The 18996-nt window shown below is 36.9% G+C and overlaps 1 protein-coding gene across 11 annotated transcripts in view; it reads left to right on the forward strand.

The window, feature by feature from the left end:
* The window catches only part of KIAA1328 (KIAA1328 ortholog), a 384673-nt gene that overhangs the window by 215446 nt on the left and 150231 nt on the right, over positions 1-18996 (forward strand). The gene's annotated exons all lie outside the window — the stretch shown is intronic.

Below are 18996 nucleotides of genomic sequence, written 5' to 3' on the forward strand. Positions count from 1 at the left end.
CTGCACTCCAGCCTGGGTGGCAGTGAGTGGTTCCTTTTTATGCCTTGGCAAGGTATCTACCATCTGCCTAATCTCCTGAATCTCCAAAAATTGTTCAATATAACTTGCAGATCGGAACACTTTAATTTTAATACAATTTCAGTTTAGGCTGTTAGTGTTGTGGTCTATTTTAGGCCTTCCTTCTTGTCTTCTACTATCTCTCCATGTAAACTTCATGTTTTGATTCCTTTGGGTACTGAAATAATTTGCCCTTTATTATTTCATTTCCTTCCACTGCCCATCACTTGGCTCATTGGCCATCTGCTATATTGGGTGGGCATAAGAAATTAAAAGTGAAACTTCTTCCATAGCACTGACACTGTTTTTATACTGGCTCCTTCCTAAAATTTTGGCTGCACCTAATTGCCATTGCCCTGTTCACTAAGCTCTGGACTCCCTAGAGTTCACCCTACACATTTATTTTCATCATCCCTGTCTTCAACTAATATTTTCCACTCTGCCAGAAATGTCCTGTACCTTACACCCTCACAAATACCTTTATTATTAACCTCAAATTGTCTTCCAAAATTTCGCATAAATTTCAACTCTACTATGAAACTTTTTCAACTTCCCTGCCCTCACTAAAGGCAAAACTAATTCCCCTACTGCTGCTCTTTACATGTAGCACTCTTGATAGACTTTATCACATAACATGGTTTTTCCATTTTGCCAAAATTTGAGGGCTGTGAGGGTTGGGACTCTGATTTACCAAGCCTGACACCTAACACAGTATCCGGCAGATACTTTCAGATCCCCATCCTGCCTGCTCATCTCAAGGTGGCAACCTGTACTTTTGGATAAAATTTTAAAGAGGGAGTATAATAACACCGAATGTGTTTATTCGTAATATTTTTGTTATGCATACTACTCCCTTATAATGTTAGACAAATAGACAAGTTTGGCCTTTGGCTGTAAAACTTTTGGCTATTCCTATGTACCTTCCATTTAATAACTTGAAAAAAATCATTCCTTCCAAAATGTCCAGCAACGTAATCCTTTCTTTTCCTATTTAGTCCTAGAGCAGCACTCAAATCAGTGAACAGAAGGAAAATATTTATTTTTAAGTATTTTTGAATAGCTATAAGACTGTATTTGTTTGGTAGTATCTTTTCACACATTGGATAACGACATTAACTGAAAAAGGATTTAGGGGAAAATGCAATTAACTTTACATTTTCTAAAGCCTTGCTTGTCCCAGATTTCCATAAATCTCTCTTCTGAATGTAATGCTGTATGTCTCCAAATGTTCTATCCTTCTTTATGGTGTGAGAGTCACTTATGTTAAGGCTGATTTTTTTTTAACAACTCAATCAAAGTAGGAGTCCTGAGGCAGTTGCCTTTTATTCAAGTATTATGTCTTACAACCTATTTGCCTATCCTTACTCTAGGTTGATACAGCACATATTTTTTTAGTTGTCCAATACAATCTCTAGTTTTAAACCCTTTTCATGGAACATTGTAGAAGATAATATAATAATGTGTGCCTTATGTTTAAATTCTCATCTCAAAAACAAAAATTGCCCTAGCAATTTTCTATTTTACTGATCTAAACTAAAAAGCCTATTTTTATGGCCTCTGTTTAAGACAGTTGAAATTTTCCTTGTGTTCATAGAACTTTTTATCCGTCTTTAAGCACTTAGACTGAGAAATTATAAACTGTGAGTGGCTGCTGGAATATACTAAATACATTTTAAGATAAGTTACCTATTAAGTTCCTTAGGTACAAGTTAGTCCATTTAGCTGTTGCTGCTCCTGCTTCCTGCTTGTTGGTTCATTCAACAAATATTCATTAATTTAAGTGTCTTTTAATTGTAAAGAATGGTGTTATTGAAATATGAAGTTGATAGAACATTTTCTTTATCACCCAAGTTCCATACAGTATATTGGAGAGGGGCCAAAATCTATGTAAAAGCCATTATTTATTATGCATTGTGCACTTGCTGTCTCTTATTGAGGATAAAGCAATGAGTAAAACATACATGGTCTGTGCCCTCAAAGAGTTCACAGTTTAAGAGAACTGTAAATAAATGCTTAAACATCACAAGGAAAGTTAGAGATGTGAAAACAGCTAACACTTAACTATCTTGGAACAGGGTGAAATAAGTTCAACAATAAAGGAATGAAGTGCTCTTGTGTGCCTGGGAAGGCACAACTAGTCTGAACTGAGGATGTAGGAAAACCACAATGGAGGAAATGATGCCAACTCAGTATTGAATCATGAGTAGAACTTCAAAGAATAGAAAAAGAAGTTAGGACATTTGAGCACTAGGAAACTCATTTTATTTTTATTTCTAAATAAAGTATCTTCTCTTGTTTTTTTACAGTAAACCAAACTAGCTAATAAACAATACCTTAAATTTTTAAAAGTCAGAATTTGTCACTATGTTAATTAAAAGACTAAGATTTCTAAACAATCTTGAGACCCCCAAGGAAAGGCTAACCCTCCAAGGACGGCCATCTTAAATCTCTTCGGTTTGGTAGTCCTCTGTGCCTTCAGAAATGCTTCTCACTCAGTCTCTTTAATATCCTTGGTCTGTAGCCACCTACACAAGGAAAAAGTGAACATACAGGCTTAAGAAAGACTCTGATCTTTAGTAATAAGGCTGTGATTCACCTTGGGAAATCTTGGTATAATAACAGTTTCGTCTTCCATCTCTCTTATTTGTCTACAAATAGAGTATGGGTTATACTTTTTGATATTTCTTAAATACTGTTTTTCAGAGACTTGTCTCAGAAATACAGTGTACGTACTTTTTCCTTAACCAGTAGCATAAATGCAATATAAACTCTGATCTCCCCTGCAGGGACAGCTGGGTTTGTGCAGATAGTGTTAATTTTATGTTTTCTAGAAAATGTCTTAAGAATTGTTTGTTAAAACTCGCCTTCATATGACACAAATTCGTCTTTGAATGAATTTAAAAGAACTCCATTGAAACATCAGTCTATACTGAGTTCTGGTTTCTATTCCTGAGCCTGATTGTTATTGGAGGACATAAAAGAGGTCAGTGAATGGTCCCTGGTAGCCTCAGGATACTCTCTACAAACATAAAACCAAGAGGATGGCACCACAAAAAAAAAAAAAAAGAAAAAAGAAAAAGAAAAAGAAAAAAGGTCTATACCTCTTATAGATCATTTTTTTATGCTGTGTCCTTAAATGAATCTTAGTATTAGTTGCCTTTATTCTTCTTCATGTTTTGTTTTTATTTTATACCTCTGAAGATTGTTCTCACCCCTTCTTCCATGGGGTTCCCTTGTCTTTGCCTATGTCTCATTTTCTCTGTAAAATTATTTCACCTTTTTCTGATATGCATTAAATAATTCAAACTAGCATTATGCTTTTCTTTCTCATATACATTTAGAAAACCATGTATAAGACTGATTTTTTTCTTTTAGCAACTACATTTATGTATATGAAAGTGATTTGAATCAGTACCATTGTTACATATTTCTGTGGTAAATGGTTGTCCCTTTTAAATCCCATCAATATATTTATCAAAAATAAATATCCTCACAATTATTCATTTGTCTTATTCAACTTTCAGTTGTGTCTCTTTCAGGTTGAATGACCAGATATATAAATTGAGATGCCGACTAAGTTATTCAGCATGTGAATCACATAAGGCAGTAACAGAGTTAGAGGAAATAGAACCAGGACACATTCAGTAATTTGCTCTAGGTCTGTTCATTGATAGCTGAATGTTTACTGATTGGTATGATTTCTCATCTAACCTTTTTTTTTTCCTTTCATTTCCTTGATGTACAGCAACTTAATCCTGGTGTTTTTCAGCTCTTAAACATAGCATAAACCATAGAGATCATCAAACCCAACCTCTCTTTTACAAATGACTAAACTTGCTTAAGAAAGGTAAAGGGACTTACCTAAAACAGCAGAACTCCTAACTAATGGTATTAGAATTATAATCAAGGTCTTTTGACCCTACGTGGAGTATACTGTTAATTGTTCCATGATGTCTCTTCAGTTTTATAGCAACTCAACAAATTTCAACTTTCACGAAATGTAGTAATGGTTAAATAATATAAGATTTAAAAGAAATAACAGATTAGAGCAGAACTAAATGAAATTGAGAGCCAAGAAAAAAAAAAAAAACACATAAAAAGGATCAATGAAACAGTTGACTCTTTGAAAGGATAAACAAAATTGATAGACCACTTGCTAGATTAATAAGGAAACAAAAGAGAAAATATTCAAATAAGCACACTCAGAAATGACAAAGGTGACGTTACAGCTGATACCACAGAGATACATATGATCCTCAGAGACTACTATGAACATCTCTATACATACAAACTAGAAAGCCTAGAGAAAATGGATAAATTCCTGGAAACCCACACCCTCCGACGACTGAACCAATAAGAAGTTGAAATCCTAAACAGACCAGATAACAAGTTATGAAATTGAATCAGTAATAAAAAATCTATCAAAGAAAACGCTGTACTAGATAGGTTCACAGCTACATTCTACCAGATGTTCAAAGCAGAGCTGGTACCAATCTTACTGAAACTGTTTTTAAAAATCAAGGAAGAGGAATTCCTCCCCAACTCATTCTACAAAACCGTTATCTTCCTGATACCAAAATCTGGCAAAGGCACAATAAGACTACAGGCCAGGCTGGGTGCAGTGGCTCCCACTGTAATCCCAGCACTTTGGGAGGCCAAGGCAGGCAGATCACTGAAGTCAGGAGTTCGAGACCAGCCTGGCCAACACGGTGAAACCCCGTCTCTACTAAAAATACAAAAATTAGCCAGGCGTGGTGGTGGGTGCCTGTAATCCCAGCTATTCAGGGGGCTGAGGTGGGAGAATCACTTGATCCTAGGAGGTGAAGGTTGCAGTCAGCCAAGATCACACCACTGCACTTTGGGCTAGGTGGCACAGCAAGACTATGTCTCAAAAAAACACAAAAAACAAAAACAAAAACAAAAACTATAGGCCAGTATCCCTGATTAAATTAGTAGAAATTTTCTTAATAAAATATGAGAAAACCAAACCCAGCAACACATCAAAAGGATAATTTATCACAATCAAGTAGATTTTATTCCTGAGATGCAAGGATGGTTCAACATATGCAAATGAATAAATGTGATACACTCCATAAACATAATTAAAAACCATATGATCACCTCAATAGATGCAGAAAAAACTTTCGATAAAATCCAACATCTCTTCATGATAAAAACCCTCAACAAACTAGGTGTTAAAGAATATACCTCAAAATAAAAAGAGCAACTTATGACAAATACACATTAAACATCTTACCAGTTGGAGAAAAGTTAAAAGCATTACCCCTAATAACTGGAACAAGACAAGTATGTTCACCTCACCATTCCTGTTCAACATAGTACTGGAAGTCTAGCCAGAGCAATCTGACAAGATAAAGAAATAAAAGACATCCAAACAGGAAAAGAGGAAGTCAAATTATCTCTGTTCACTGATAACATAATCCTATACCTAAAAAAATAAACCACCAGGTGCGGTGGCTCACGCCTATAATCCCAGCACTTTGGGAGGCCGAGGCGGGCAGATCATGAGGTCAGGAGATCGAGACCATCCTGGCTAAGACAGTGAAACCCCGTCTCTACTAAAAATACAAAAAATTAGCCAGGCGTGTGGTGGGCGCCTGTAATCCCAGCTGCTCTGGAGGCTGAGGCGGGAGAATGGCGTGAACCCAGGAGACAGAGCTTGCGGTGATCTGAGATCGCGCCACTGCACTCTAGCCTGGGCCACAGAGCGAGACTCCGTCTCAAAAAATAAAATAAAAAGAAAATAAATAAATAAACCCTAAAGATTTCTCCAAAAGGCTTCTAGAATCAATAAACAAATTCACTAAGGTTTCAGGATACAGAATCAACATTCAAAAAACCAATAGCATTTCTATACACCAATATCGTTCAAGCAGAGAACCAAATCAAGAACTCAGTGCCATTTACAATAGCCACAAAAAAAAAATGAAATACCTAGGAATGCAGCTAGCCAAGGAAGTGAGATCTCTACACGAACTGAAAAACAATGCTGAAACATAACAGATGACAAAAACAGATAGAAAAGCATCCCATGCCCATTAATGGGAAGAATCAATATCATTAAAATGACCATACTGCCCAAAACGATTTATAGATTCAGTGCAAAGCCTATCAAGTTACCAACATCTTTTTCATAGAATTAGAAAAATCAGTTGTAAAATTCATATGGAACCACAAATGAGTGCAAATAGCCAAAGTAATCCTAAGCAAAAAGGACAAAGCTGGAGGTATCACATTACCTGATATGAAACTATGCTACAAGGAAATACTAATCAGAATAGCATGATACTAGTACAAAAATAGACACACAGACCAATGGAACAGAACCCAGAAATAAGGCTGCACATCTATAACCAACTCATCTTCACTAAAGTCAACAAAGGTAAACAATGGAGAGAGGGTATTCAATAAATGGTGCTGGGAAAATTGGCTAGCAATATGCAGAGGAAAGAAACTGGACTCTTATCTTTCACCATATATAAAAATACATTCAAGATGGATTAAAGACTTACATGTGATACTTAAAACTATAAAAATGTTAGAAGAAAATGTAGGAAAACACACCTGGATATTGGCCTATGTAAAGAATTTATGACTAAGACCTCATAAACAAATGTAACAGAAACAAAAATATATGAATGGGACATAATTAAATGAAAGAGCTTCTTCTGCGCAGCAAAAGAAACTGTCAACGGGGTTAAAAGACAGCCTAAAGAATAGTCTATTAGTTCATTTTCACACTGCTATAAAGAAGTACCCAAGACTGGGTAATTTATAAAGGAAAGAGGTGTAATTGACTCACAGTTCCACATGGCTTGGTAGGCCTCAGGAAACTTACAGTCATGGTGGAAGGGGAAGCAAACATATTCTTCTTCACGATCTTGTAAGAACTCACTCACTATCACAACAACAGCATGGGGGTAACCACCCACATGATCCAGTCATCTCCCATGAGGTTCCTCCCCCAACACATGGGGATTACAATTCAGATTAAAATTCAAGATGAGATTTGGTTGGCTATACAGAGTTTCAAGATGAGATTTGGTTGGCTACACAGAGCCAGAAGATGTCAAATAGAATAGAGTATTTGCAAAGTATGCATCTGACAAAGGTCTGGTATCCAGAACCTATAAGGAACTTAATCAGATCAACAAGAAAAAAAAAAAAAAACATTAAAAAGTAGGCAAACGACACGAACAGACACTTCTCAAAAGAAGATATGTAAGTGGCCAAGAAACATGAAAAAATGCTCAACATCACCAGTCATCAGAGAAATGTAAATCAAAAGCACAATGAGATACCATCTCACATCAGTCAAAATGGCTATTATTAAAATGTAAAAAAAATTAAAACCTAGATATAGGTGAGAATGCAGAGGAAAGGGAATAGTTATAACTTGTTGGTGGGGATGCAAATTAGTTCGTCCCCTATGGAAAACAGTATGGAGATTTCTTAAAGAAGTAAAAATGGAACAACCATTTTACCTAGCAGTCTCACTACTAGATATCTACCCAAAGGAAAAGAAACCATTTAATCAGGAAAGACACCTACATTCTTATGTTTATTGCAGCACTGTTCACAATAGCAAAGGCGTGGAATCAACCTAAGTGTCCATCAATGGTGGATTAGACAAAGAAAATTTGGTATAAATACACCATGAAATAGTATGCAGCCGCAGAAAAGAATGAAATCACATCCTTTGCCAGAAAATGGATGCAGCTGGAGGCCGTTACCGTACGCAAATTCACACAGAAACAAAAAGTCAAATACCACGTTTTCACTTTTAACTGGAAGCCAAACAGTGAGTACACATGGACATAAAGATGGAAACAGTAGACACTGGGTACTCCAAAATGGGAGTGGAAGAGTGGGGAAAAGGGTTGTAAAAGCTGCCTCTTGGATAGTATATCCACTATTTGGGTGATGGATTCACTGGAAGCCAAAACCCAGCATTATGCAATACATCCATGTAACATGAAGTATTTGCACATGAACCCCCTGTATTTTTTTAAAACATCATGAGATGTAGCCTTTTCTGAATCTGGTAGTTACTGTTAAAAATGACAGGCCAATGGTACAAATATCCTAGCATCTGCTCTGACATTTGGTATGTGTTACTAGTGTTCTATTCTGTTATTTACACTTTATTGTGTGCCTTCTGTGTGCCTATATTCTTTTAAATTCCATAATTATTGACTTTAATGTCTTTTACATTCAGTATTCCTTAATTGTGCTGCAATCCCTATGGGAACTAGAATAAGTTATGAGAGCCTTGGAAATGTTTTTGACTGCTCCATTCTGTTATTTTCTCTTCCATTGATGGCGTACTGCTTCAACTGCTGAGTGGTGAAGGCGCTTAAACCTCCTGGGCCCATTAGATCTAACTTGTTTACTGCATTGATATCTATATGTTAAATGACAAGAGAGTTCAAGTTATTGAATAATTTAAAATTCAGCTCTAATTAGTGTCATATGACCTGGAAAAGGCCATGGATGATGCCAGGAGCATGCTGTGAATTTCTTATAAATAATTCATGAATTAGATGATTCATTTGCTTGAATGTCTTGCTAAATGCAAAAGTTTATAAGTTAAACTGATGATATAACACCTGTAAGTATTTAGTTCATATGCTAGAAGGTAATCTACCTTGATGATCTTCTAGCAAAGTCTGCCAGTAGAGGAGAGTTAATTGCATGGGGGAAAATGAACATTTATTTGGGATGAGACTTTGGCAAACCACACAGTGCAGCTGTTGCATTACGTATTTTCTGTCAACTTGACAACTGGTCCATATATGCCCAGTGTTAAAAATGCATCGTGTCATTCTGTGCCTTATTTTACATTAACTCCATATGCTCTGGGAGATAAAATTACCTGGCCCACATGGTAGTTTAGGTTTAGAAATATTTATTTAGGTCTTGAACTACTGACTTCTCTGTAGAATAAAGAGCAGAGGGAAATTTTGAAGTTACAAAATTGAGATTTTTTCATTCTTATAAGGCTGTAAGTGGTAATATGAGGATTGTTATAGAGTGCTTGTTAGGATAGGAAATTATTATTTATCATCAGAGAATGAATAGCAATAAGAACTGTTGGTATTATTGAGTAATCCTGTGGTTAACAGCTTATAAATGCTTTGGAAGTAATCACATCCTAAACATCTAAAGTTAATAACAACCTGTTGTAAGAAATCACTACTGCAGTTTAGTTCACCTCTTTCCTTATGAGACTAGCCAGTCCCATAAAAATGATTTACAGAATCTTATAGAACATCACTGTTTACTTGTTGATGGGATTTCACAAAGTAATTCTGCAATTGTTTTTTGACATGTGAGAACATGAAAAAATCCTGGCTTATCTTAAGAATAGTATGTGATTTTTGGTGTGTGTTCATGTATGAGTTTATGTACATGTATATGTGTGCATACATGTATACAAGATCATTTACATATTTATAAACGGGCATTGTTTTTTTCTATGCAGTCTTTATAAAATGTTGTATTTTAAAAATTATCTTGAAGATTTAGAAAATCTTTTTCTAACTTAGCAATGTAGTTATCTTCAATATTAGAAAATCCTTCATTGTATCCAAACAAATTCTCTCACAGGTGTTTTTTTTTAGTCCTTGTTCTTTTGTCATTGGTGTTTTTTATCTAGTCATTAGCCTGTGCCTACCCAAGTTATGAGATATTATGCTTCAATTCTGTCGTAAACCAAAGATATCTTAATTTTCTCCTCATCTTTGTTTTATGCTGTGGATTCCATAGCACACCATGTTAGAAGTCGCCATTGGCAGAAGTCAGTTTTAGTAGCCAAGAATTGTAGTATCTTTTGTATAAGACAAATCCTTTTCTTTTTTCTTTTTTTTTTTTTTTTTTTGAAATGGAGTCTCCCTCTATCACCCAGGCTGGAGTGCAATGGTTTGATCTCGGCTCACTGCAACTTCTACCTCCTGGGTTCAAGCAATTCTACCGCCTCAGTCTTCCAAGTAGCTGGGATTACAGGCACGTGCCACCATGCCTAGCTAATTTTTGTATTTTCAGTAGAGATGGGGTTTCACTATGTTGGCCAAGCTGGTCTCAAACTCCGGACCTCAAGTGATACATCCATCTTGGCCTCCCAAAGTGCTGGGATTACAGGCATGAGCCACCACGCCCAGCCTATATAAGACAAATCCTAATATGCTATCACTGTGAACTTAACTTTTTTATCTGTTGTAATCTGTAGATTTTTTTCCTGTCTAAATTTTTTTAATTATAAAGTTTGTTTTTTTAGCCTTTGTATATCCCCCTACATGCTTTTCTGCTAAATGTCATTTGTTCATTCATCTAGCTCATTTCTATTGCATAGAAAAAAATGTAAATATGTAGTACATTTCAAGTCATATTGTTCACTTTTCTTACTGGGTTTGGAGCATATTCATAGAATTCTTTAATGCCTATTCATAGAATTCTTCAGTTGAAAGAATATTTAGTATAATCATCAAGTTCAGTTGGCAAACTACAGCAGGTCACATATAGCCCACTGCATGATTTTGTACAACCCATGAGCTAAGAATGATTTTTACGTTTTTGAGTGTTTGGGGGAAAAGGATATTTCATGAAATTGGCAAATTGCATGAAATTTATTTATTTATATATATATGTTTTTGTTGTTGTTGTTGTTGAGACGGAGTTTCGCTCTGTCGCCCAGGCTGGAGTGCAATGGTGTGATCTCAGCTCACTGTAAGCTCCATCTCCCAGGTTCACGCCATTCTCCTGCCTCATCCTCCCAAGTAGTTGGGACTACAGCCACCATGACTGGCTAATTTTTTTTTTTTTTTTTTTTTGTATTTTTAGTAGAGATGGGGTTTCACTGTGTTAGCCAAGATAGTCTCGATCTCCTGACCTCATGATCCACCCACCTTGGCCTCCCAAAGTGCTGGGATTACAGGCGTGAGCCACCACGCCGGCCTGCATGAAATTTAAATTTCAGTGCCCATAAATAAGGTTTTACTGTAACACAGCTACAAATATTGTCCATGTATTATCTCTCTTGCTTTTGCACTACAAAAGCAGAGCTGTGCAGCTATGATAAGGATCTCATGGCCTGCAGAGCCAAAAATGTTTATTGTATGGCCCTTTACAAAAAAAAGTTTGCCAACCTTGTCATGGTTGCAACTGGCTGAGGCCAGCATCACAGGTGGTGAAGGAATTTACCAAGACAGTCATAGGTAAAGAGAGGCAGATTTATTAGAGAAGGTATGGATATATGTTGCAAGGGTGCAACAGACAGCACAACAGAGAAGGGCTGTCTGCAAAGAGGCAGGGACTGTAGGGAAGCTTTCTAGGGTCGTACTATAGGGGCTACATGTGGAATGAGGTTGTGCTGCTTGGGTTATGTGCAGAGTAATTTGGTTGACCTAGCAGGTTGTTTGTGATTAGCTGTCTCTCAGAGCAATTGTTTTCCCCCAGCTGAGACCCCTCCCTCGTTGTTGCTTACTTATCAGGACTCCACATTCCTCTGCAACATAGGTATAAAAATGAATAAATTCTAGCTACATGCAACATCATAGATAAGGGTCACAAATATAATGTTAGATGAAAGAAGCCAGACAGAAAAGAATATATATCATATGATTCCATCTATACTTAAAAAATAAACAAGCAGGCCAGGCGCGGTGGTTCACGCCTGTAATCCTAGCATTTTGGGAGGCCAAGGCAGGCGGATTGCCTGTACTCAGGAGTTAGAGACCAACCTGGGCAACACGGTGAAACTCTCTCTCTACTAACATACAAAACTTTAGCCAGGTATGGCATCGTGCGCCTGTAGTCCCAGCTACTCAGGAGGCTGAGGCAGGAGAATTGCTTGAACCCAGGAGGCAGAGGTTGCAGTGAGCCAAGATCATGCCACTGCACTCCAGCCTGGGTAGCAGAGCAAGACTCTGTCTCTTTAAAAAAAAGTTAATTAAATAAATAAATAAATAAACAGGTAAAACTGAACTCTAGTATGAATGTTTAAGCACAAAAGTTTCAAAGAAAAGAAGTTAACTCCCCTAAAAGTCAGAATAGTCGTTCCCTTTGACTGGAGAGGTAGAGGGTACTAACTGTGTGGGGCTGGGAGGGTCTTCTGTGTGCAAGTTGTGTTTTTTTTTTTCTTGGATACTGGTTACACGGGTATTGCCTTGTGATTATTTACTGAGCTGTTCATATTTGTTTTGTAAACATTTCTCTATTATATTTCACGTTAAAGAAGTTGGGTTTTTTTTTTTAGTAGGAACAGTATAGAGTAACAGAAGACTAGTAACAGAGCGAGATATTTCCTATATCTCACATGCAATGTTGACGTGACCTTGGTAAAGTTGTATTGCTTCATCGAACCTCATTTCCCGTCTGTAAAATGGTAATTATAATAACTACCTTACAGAATTAAGGTTCAATATGTAAAAACATTTGGCATACTACAAAGTAAGCTCTGAGTTAAGAATAGCCTAAGTGCAACTTACAGAATGGGAGAAAATTTTTGCAATCTATCCATCTGACAAAGGGCCAATATCCAGAATCTACAAGGAACTTAAACAAATTTACAAGAATTAAACAACCCCATCAAAAAGTGGGCAAAGGATATGAACAGACACTTATAAAAAGAAGACATTTATGTGGCCAACAAACATAAGAAAAAAAGCTCATCTTTACTGGTCATTAGAGAAATGCAAATGAAAACCACAATGAGATACCATTTCACACCAGTTAGAATAGTTAGAATGGCAATCATTAAAAGTAAGGAAACAACAGATGCTGGAGAGGACGTGGAGAAATGGGAATGCTTTTACACTGTTGGTGGGAGTGTAAATTAGTTCAACCATTGTGGAAGACAGTGTTGTGATTCGTCAAGGATCTAGAACCAGAAATGCCATTTGTCCCAGCAGTCCCATTACTGGGTGTATACCTAAAGGATTATAAATCATTCTGCTATGAAGACACATGCACACGTATGTTTGTTGTGGCACTATTCACAACAGCAAAGACTTGGAACCAGCCCAAATGCCCATCAGTGATAGACTGGATGAAGAAAATGTGGCACATATACACCATGGAATGCTGTACAGCCATAAAAAAGGATGAGTTAATATCCTTTGCAAGGACATGGATGAAGCTGGAAACCATCATTCTCAGCAAACTAACACAGGAACAGAAAACCAAACACTGCATGTTCTCACTCATAAGTTGGAGTTGAACAATGAGAATACATGGACACAGGGAGGGGAACATCACACACTGGGGCCTGTTGGGGGACGGAGACTAGGGGAGGGATAGTATTAGGAGAAATACCTAATGTAGATGATGGGTTGATGGGTGTAGCAAACCACCATAGCACATGTATACCTGTGTAACAAACCTGCACATTCTACACATGTATCCCAGAACTTAAAGTATTATAATAATAATAATAAATAGCCTAAGTGATGACAGGCTATTCTTGGAAAATGTAGGGCATTCAATGGTCAGTGAAGGTGACTGTTTAGAGAAATAATTTGTACAAAGTTCTTCCTTGACCTTCATTTTTTATTTTCCATCTCTTTTAAACTTATTTTGAATTATTTAAAGGTCTTTTTTTCACCAACCACTTCACAAAATAAGACATTCACATGACCAAAAAGCATAAGTAAAGTTGTTCAACATCATGACATATAAGAGAAATGCAAAATAAGACCACAATGAGATTTCCCTGCACACACACCAAGTGGCTAAAAATAAAAACACTTACACTACCAAGTGTTAGTGTGAATGCGGAGCAACTGGGACTCTCACACTTTACTCGTGGGATGTGAAATCAAACTACCACTTTGGAAAACTTACTGGATTGGCAGTGCCTAATAAAGTTAAACATATGCCTGCCCTATGGCCAAGATAAATAAATGCATATATCTAAAACAAAGACTTTTATCATACTTTTAATGGCAAAAATGCAATTACTTTTGCACCAGCCTAATATAAGACTATTCATACATGCTTTATTCATAATAACCCCTAACTAGACACAATTTTATATCCATCAACAAAAGAGTGAATAAGTTGTGATATATTCATACAATGAAATACTGTGGGGCGGGCTGAGCACTGTGGCTCACGCCTGTAATGTCAGCACTTTGGGAGCCCGAGGCAGGTGAATCATGAGGTCAGGAGATCGCGACCATCCTGGCCAACATGGTGAAGCCCTGTCTCTACTAAAATACAAAAGTTAGCCGGGCATGGTGGCATGCACCTGTAGTCCCAGCTACTTAGGAGGCTGAAGCAGGAGAATCGCCTGAACCTGGGAGGCGGCGGTTGCAGTGAGCCGAGATCGCGCCACAGCACTCCAGCCTGGGTGACAGAGTGAGAGTCCGTCTCAAAAAAAAAAGAAAAACAAAAGAAAAACACTACCCAGTGATAAAAAGAATGCACTGTTTATTGAAACACACAACATAGAAGAAGCTAAAAAATTAGGTTGAGCTAGAGAAACCAGGCACAAAAGAGTGACATACTCTGTGATTCCATTTATATGAGGTTTAGCATAAGCAAAATGAATCTGTGGTCATGGAGGTCAGAATGATGGTTATCCCTGGGAGTCTGAGGAGGTGCTATCGACTAGAAATGACACAAGGGAACTTTCTGGAGTAATGGAAATGTTCTATAACTGGATCTAGGTGGTGGTTACACAGATAGATACAAATATAAAAATTCATCAAGCTGTACACTGAAGATCTTTGCATTTTATTGTAAATTATGCCTCAATGTTTAAAAAAAATTTTGGTTTCTAAGTTAGTGTTGTATCTCGGAAAACAATCATATTAAACCCATATGCCAGAGGCAGCCATTTGGGAGTTTGCGTTGGTTTAAGCCTTAGTTAAGAGATGTTATATTTGCAAGTATAGAAATCCTGGAGCAACTCCAGAAAGAAAAATACATCTCTTTCATTCAGGACCATTGTTACTTCCTTGTGTCCTAAAGGCAACATCTGTCTTCAACTCTACTAATAAAATAGCTTAACTTTTTATATTCAGATTCTTACAGGGGGTTTTCAATTTCTATTCTCATCCTCTTCCTTTAGTTACTGTGACCCATACCCCATCTTGAATTTTTCTGTTAAGGTTATATAGCAGACTATGCTTATTGAGAATGTCTGTGTGCAAGCCCCAGTGCAATGCATACAGAGGGATAAATACAGCTCTTGCCTTCAAAACTGTTAAGTGAGAATTCAATGACAAGAATCATACTAATAATAATAATAATGGGAAACATTCTTTTGAATACTAACCTAGACATGGTGCAAACACTTGTATGAATTACTTCATTTACTCATTACAAGAACCCTAAGAGGCAGTGCAAGATGTTAGCGTAAGAGTGACATCTTTTGTATGAAAGAGAAAAATAAATAACTTCTCTGTTATCTCAAGCAATTCAATTCTGGCCTGACTTGCAAACTCAACTTTAGCATAATAAAGGTAAGTTACTGAACTCATTCACTTTAGAAGAAATTTAGTTATAACCTGTTGTAACTGAACATGCCCTTTGGGGATTTCTCCCCCACCTCATCTACACACCACATACAATGTTCTCCTTGAAAGAAATATGAGTGGGTTTTTTTCTTTTTTGTAAATTGGACTTTTATAAATTGGTGCCCTTGATAACTGCCCATCTTTCTCACCACCACATTCAGTTTTGAAATAGATGCTTTTCTTAATCCCTGTTTTACTGATGAGGAACCTGAGGCTTAGGCAATTTGATTAAGGTGCTATATTAGTTTTATAGTGCTGTGTAACAGATTACCACTAACCTGGTAATTTAAAGCTACACAGATTTATTACCTCACAACAGTTTCTGTGGGTCATGAGTATGGGCACAACTTAGTCGGGTCCTCTGCTTAGGTTCTTAACAATGCTGCAATTAAAGTTCAGCTGGGCTACATTCTTATCTGGCACTCAGGGTCCTCTTCCAAATTCACATGGTCGTTGGCAGAAGTTAATTTCTTACATCTGTATGATGGATGTCCCATTTACTTACTAGCTGTTGACCAGAGACTGCTTTCTGCTCCAGGTGTTTTTGCCACTTGATTGGCCCTCCCACAACATCGCAATTTCTTTCTTCATGGCCAGCAGGAGAATCTCCAACCTGGGATGAGGGAGCAGGATAAGACCTTCTTTTAAAGGGCTTACCTGATTAGATCAAGCGCACCCAGGAGAGTCTCCGGTTTTATTAACTCAAAGTCAACTGATTAGGAACCTTAGTTACATATGAAGTCTGTTTTGCCATAAAATGTAATATAATCACAGGATTTATATCCTGTCAGATTCACAGGTCCTCCGTACACGCAAGGAGAGAAGATAATAAAGATTGCATACACTAGGGGGTGAGAATCATGGGCAGCATCTTAGAATTCTGCCTATTGTACATGCATAGTAACCCAGCAGGTAATTGACAGAGCACTGCTCTCTGAGCAAAGCGTGCATTAAAATAATTAAGCTGTACTACCTCTCAAAAACATGAAACATTACCTGAAAAAATTTTTTAATTATTCCAGATATTTGATTTTGTGGATAATTTCACAATTAGTACCATTAAAGTAAGTGTAGAATATGTCAGCACCTAAAAATGGACATATGTAAATAATGTTTTGAAACAAAAATGAGACTATAAAATATGGATTTGAATATATAACATAAACTATTTTAATTTCTGGACCTTTTAAAAACTTAGCTGTCATTTGAAATATATATATATATGTCTAGTAATTTCTGACCTTCTGGTAAAAGTTTACCATACTAAGTAGCAGGTGATAAATGTATGTACTGGCAGTAAGTACTGTAGAAGTTCAGAGTAGGAGAGATTAATGTGGACTAGAGATTCCCTTTAGATGTAAAATAAATTAATTTTTTTATGAAGTAGCTTATTAGAAATTTTGCCCAGCACTGGTCCACATTCTATTGCTTGTCATCTGTTTGTTGTACGGGATTGCATGTGTTCTTTGAAGAAGAGCAAGTCTTCTCAGATGTGACGCATTCTCATTTAAATAGAAATCCGTTAGCATTGCTACAGTCATTCAGTTACAATCTTAATCACTGTAATAGCCTTCATTCTTTTATCATAGAATAAGAAACATGATGTCAGCTGTGTATCTCTGTTAGTTGATACTTTTTACCCATCAGTCCATCATTTGCAACTATTGCGAAATAAATTGGTGGGATTTTTCTCCCCTTATACTAGGGATCTCATTTATTCTCATTCATTTGTTTTGTGTCTGTGGAGTAGCTAGCCATTTCAATTGTTTTAAATTACTTTGTATTTGACAATAGGCATGGTAGCCTGAAAATACGCACCCCCCAAATATGACCATGTCTTAATTCCCAAATGTCACATTATGTGTTACAAGGTACTTTGTAATGCAAGAGACTTTGCAGATGTGATTAAGGCTCTTGAGAGGGGGAGATTAACTGTATTACCCAGGTAGGCCCAATCAAATCTAAGTGGTCCTTCTAAGAAGGAGCAGAAGGAGTCAGAGGAGAAGGCAATGTGTGATGATGATGGAAGCAGGAGTTGGAGTGATACACCATGAAGATGGAGGAAGGGCTATAAAAAGTTAGAAATACAGGTGACCACTAGAAGCTATAAAAGGCAAGGAGGCTGATTCTGTCTTCTGAGCCAAAGGAATTAGCCTTCCCAACATCTTGACTTCAGCCCAGTGAAACAGATTTCTAATTTCTGACCTCCAGAATTGTAAGATAATACATTTGTGTTATTGTAAGCCACAAAGTTTGTGCTAAGTTGTTATAGCCACAGTAGGAAACTAATACAGAAGTTGTAATATATTTGTTTACTGAAGAAGTCGTATTTCTGTTGCAGCATTGAGCAAATAAGATTCCCTTAGCATTCAAATAATTGTGCATGAAAAGTGAGACTGTTTCAAAGGATATGGATAGAAGATTAAGAATTTTTTCTTCTTTGGTTAATATAAGTGTTCGGTACACAGAAGATTTTTTGGATTTGTTTGAATAGAAATAGAAAATGGCAGGAAAGTAAAGTGTTAACGTAAATGGACTTTGAATGAAAGCCTAAGGGAAGATGAAGTGTTAGTGGAAGCTGTCAGATATTTCAATTGTTTAGGTCTGCTTAGTTTCTTTCTCTTATCTTCTCTTTAGCTTTCACTAAAGACTGAATCTATGTATCTAGAGTAAATAGGCCTTGGAAAACAAGGCCTCTCCCTCCACAAGTGGATTTGTTCCTTTCAGATTTGCGTTAAAGGTTATACTCTGACTGCTCAAAAGAAATAACAGCTGGTAGGAATAACACGTTTTCAAACAACCCATCTTGCTAGTTAAGTAATTGGACTTGGAGGCCCTTTTTTGCTGTGCTCCAGATCTAAATTGAGGGGAAGTTTTTATGTTATAAAGGGCTACCCTTGAAAGAGTCTGATCATTATCTTTCATTATTATTTTGTTAATTACAAGTGTCCACCTTCATGGGCAAGTTGCTCATCTGTAACACACACAACATTTACATTAAACTATAATATTTCTGTTTGGACAACCTGGAATCTAGATATACCATGTTTCTGAAATACACTGTGAAGAAAAGCTGCTTAGTCATACTAAGTAACGATGTTCAGAGATGAGCTAAGTATAACAACTCAACCTTCCCAGGCTAAGCTCAACAGTAAGGGAGATGGAGATGTTCCATGATACAGACCAACAGTTTTCAAAGTGTGGTCCCAGATCAGCAACATGAGCAAATTCTCTGAGTCTGCTCCAGACAGAAAGACTTGGAAACTCTGGGGATTAAGCTATAGTTTCATGTTTAACAAACACTCTCCAGGTTATTCTGCTACACATTAAAGTTTGAGAATCACTGATATAGATTAAGTTTTGTTCTCATTGATAGAACAGACTTACAGCTAAAATGTTG

This window comes from Papio anubis, chromosome 19, assembly GCF_008728515.1.
Source record: "Papio anubis isolate 15944 chromosome 19, Panubis1.0, whole genome shotgun sequence".
Classification (NCBI taxonomy): Eukaryota; Metazoa; Chordata; class Mammalia; order Primates; family Cercopithecidae; genus Papio; species Papio anubis.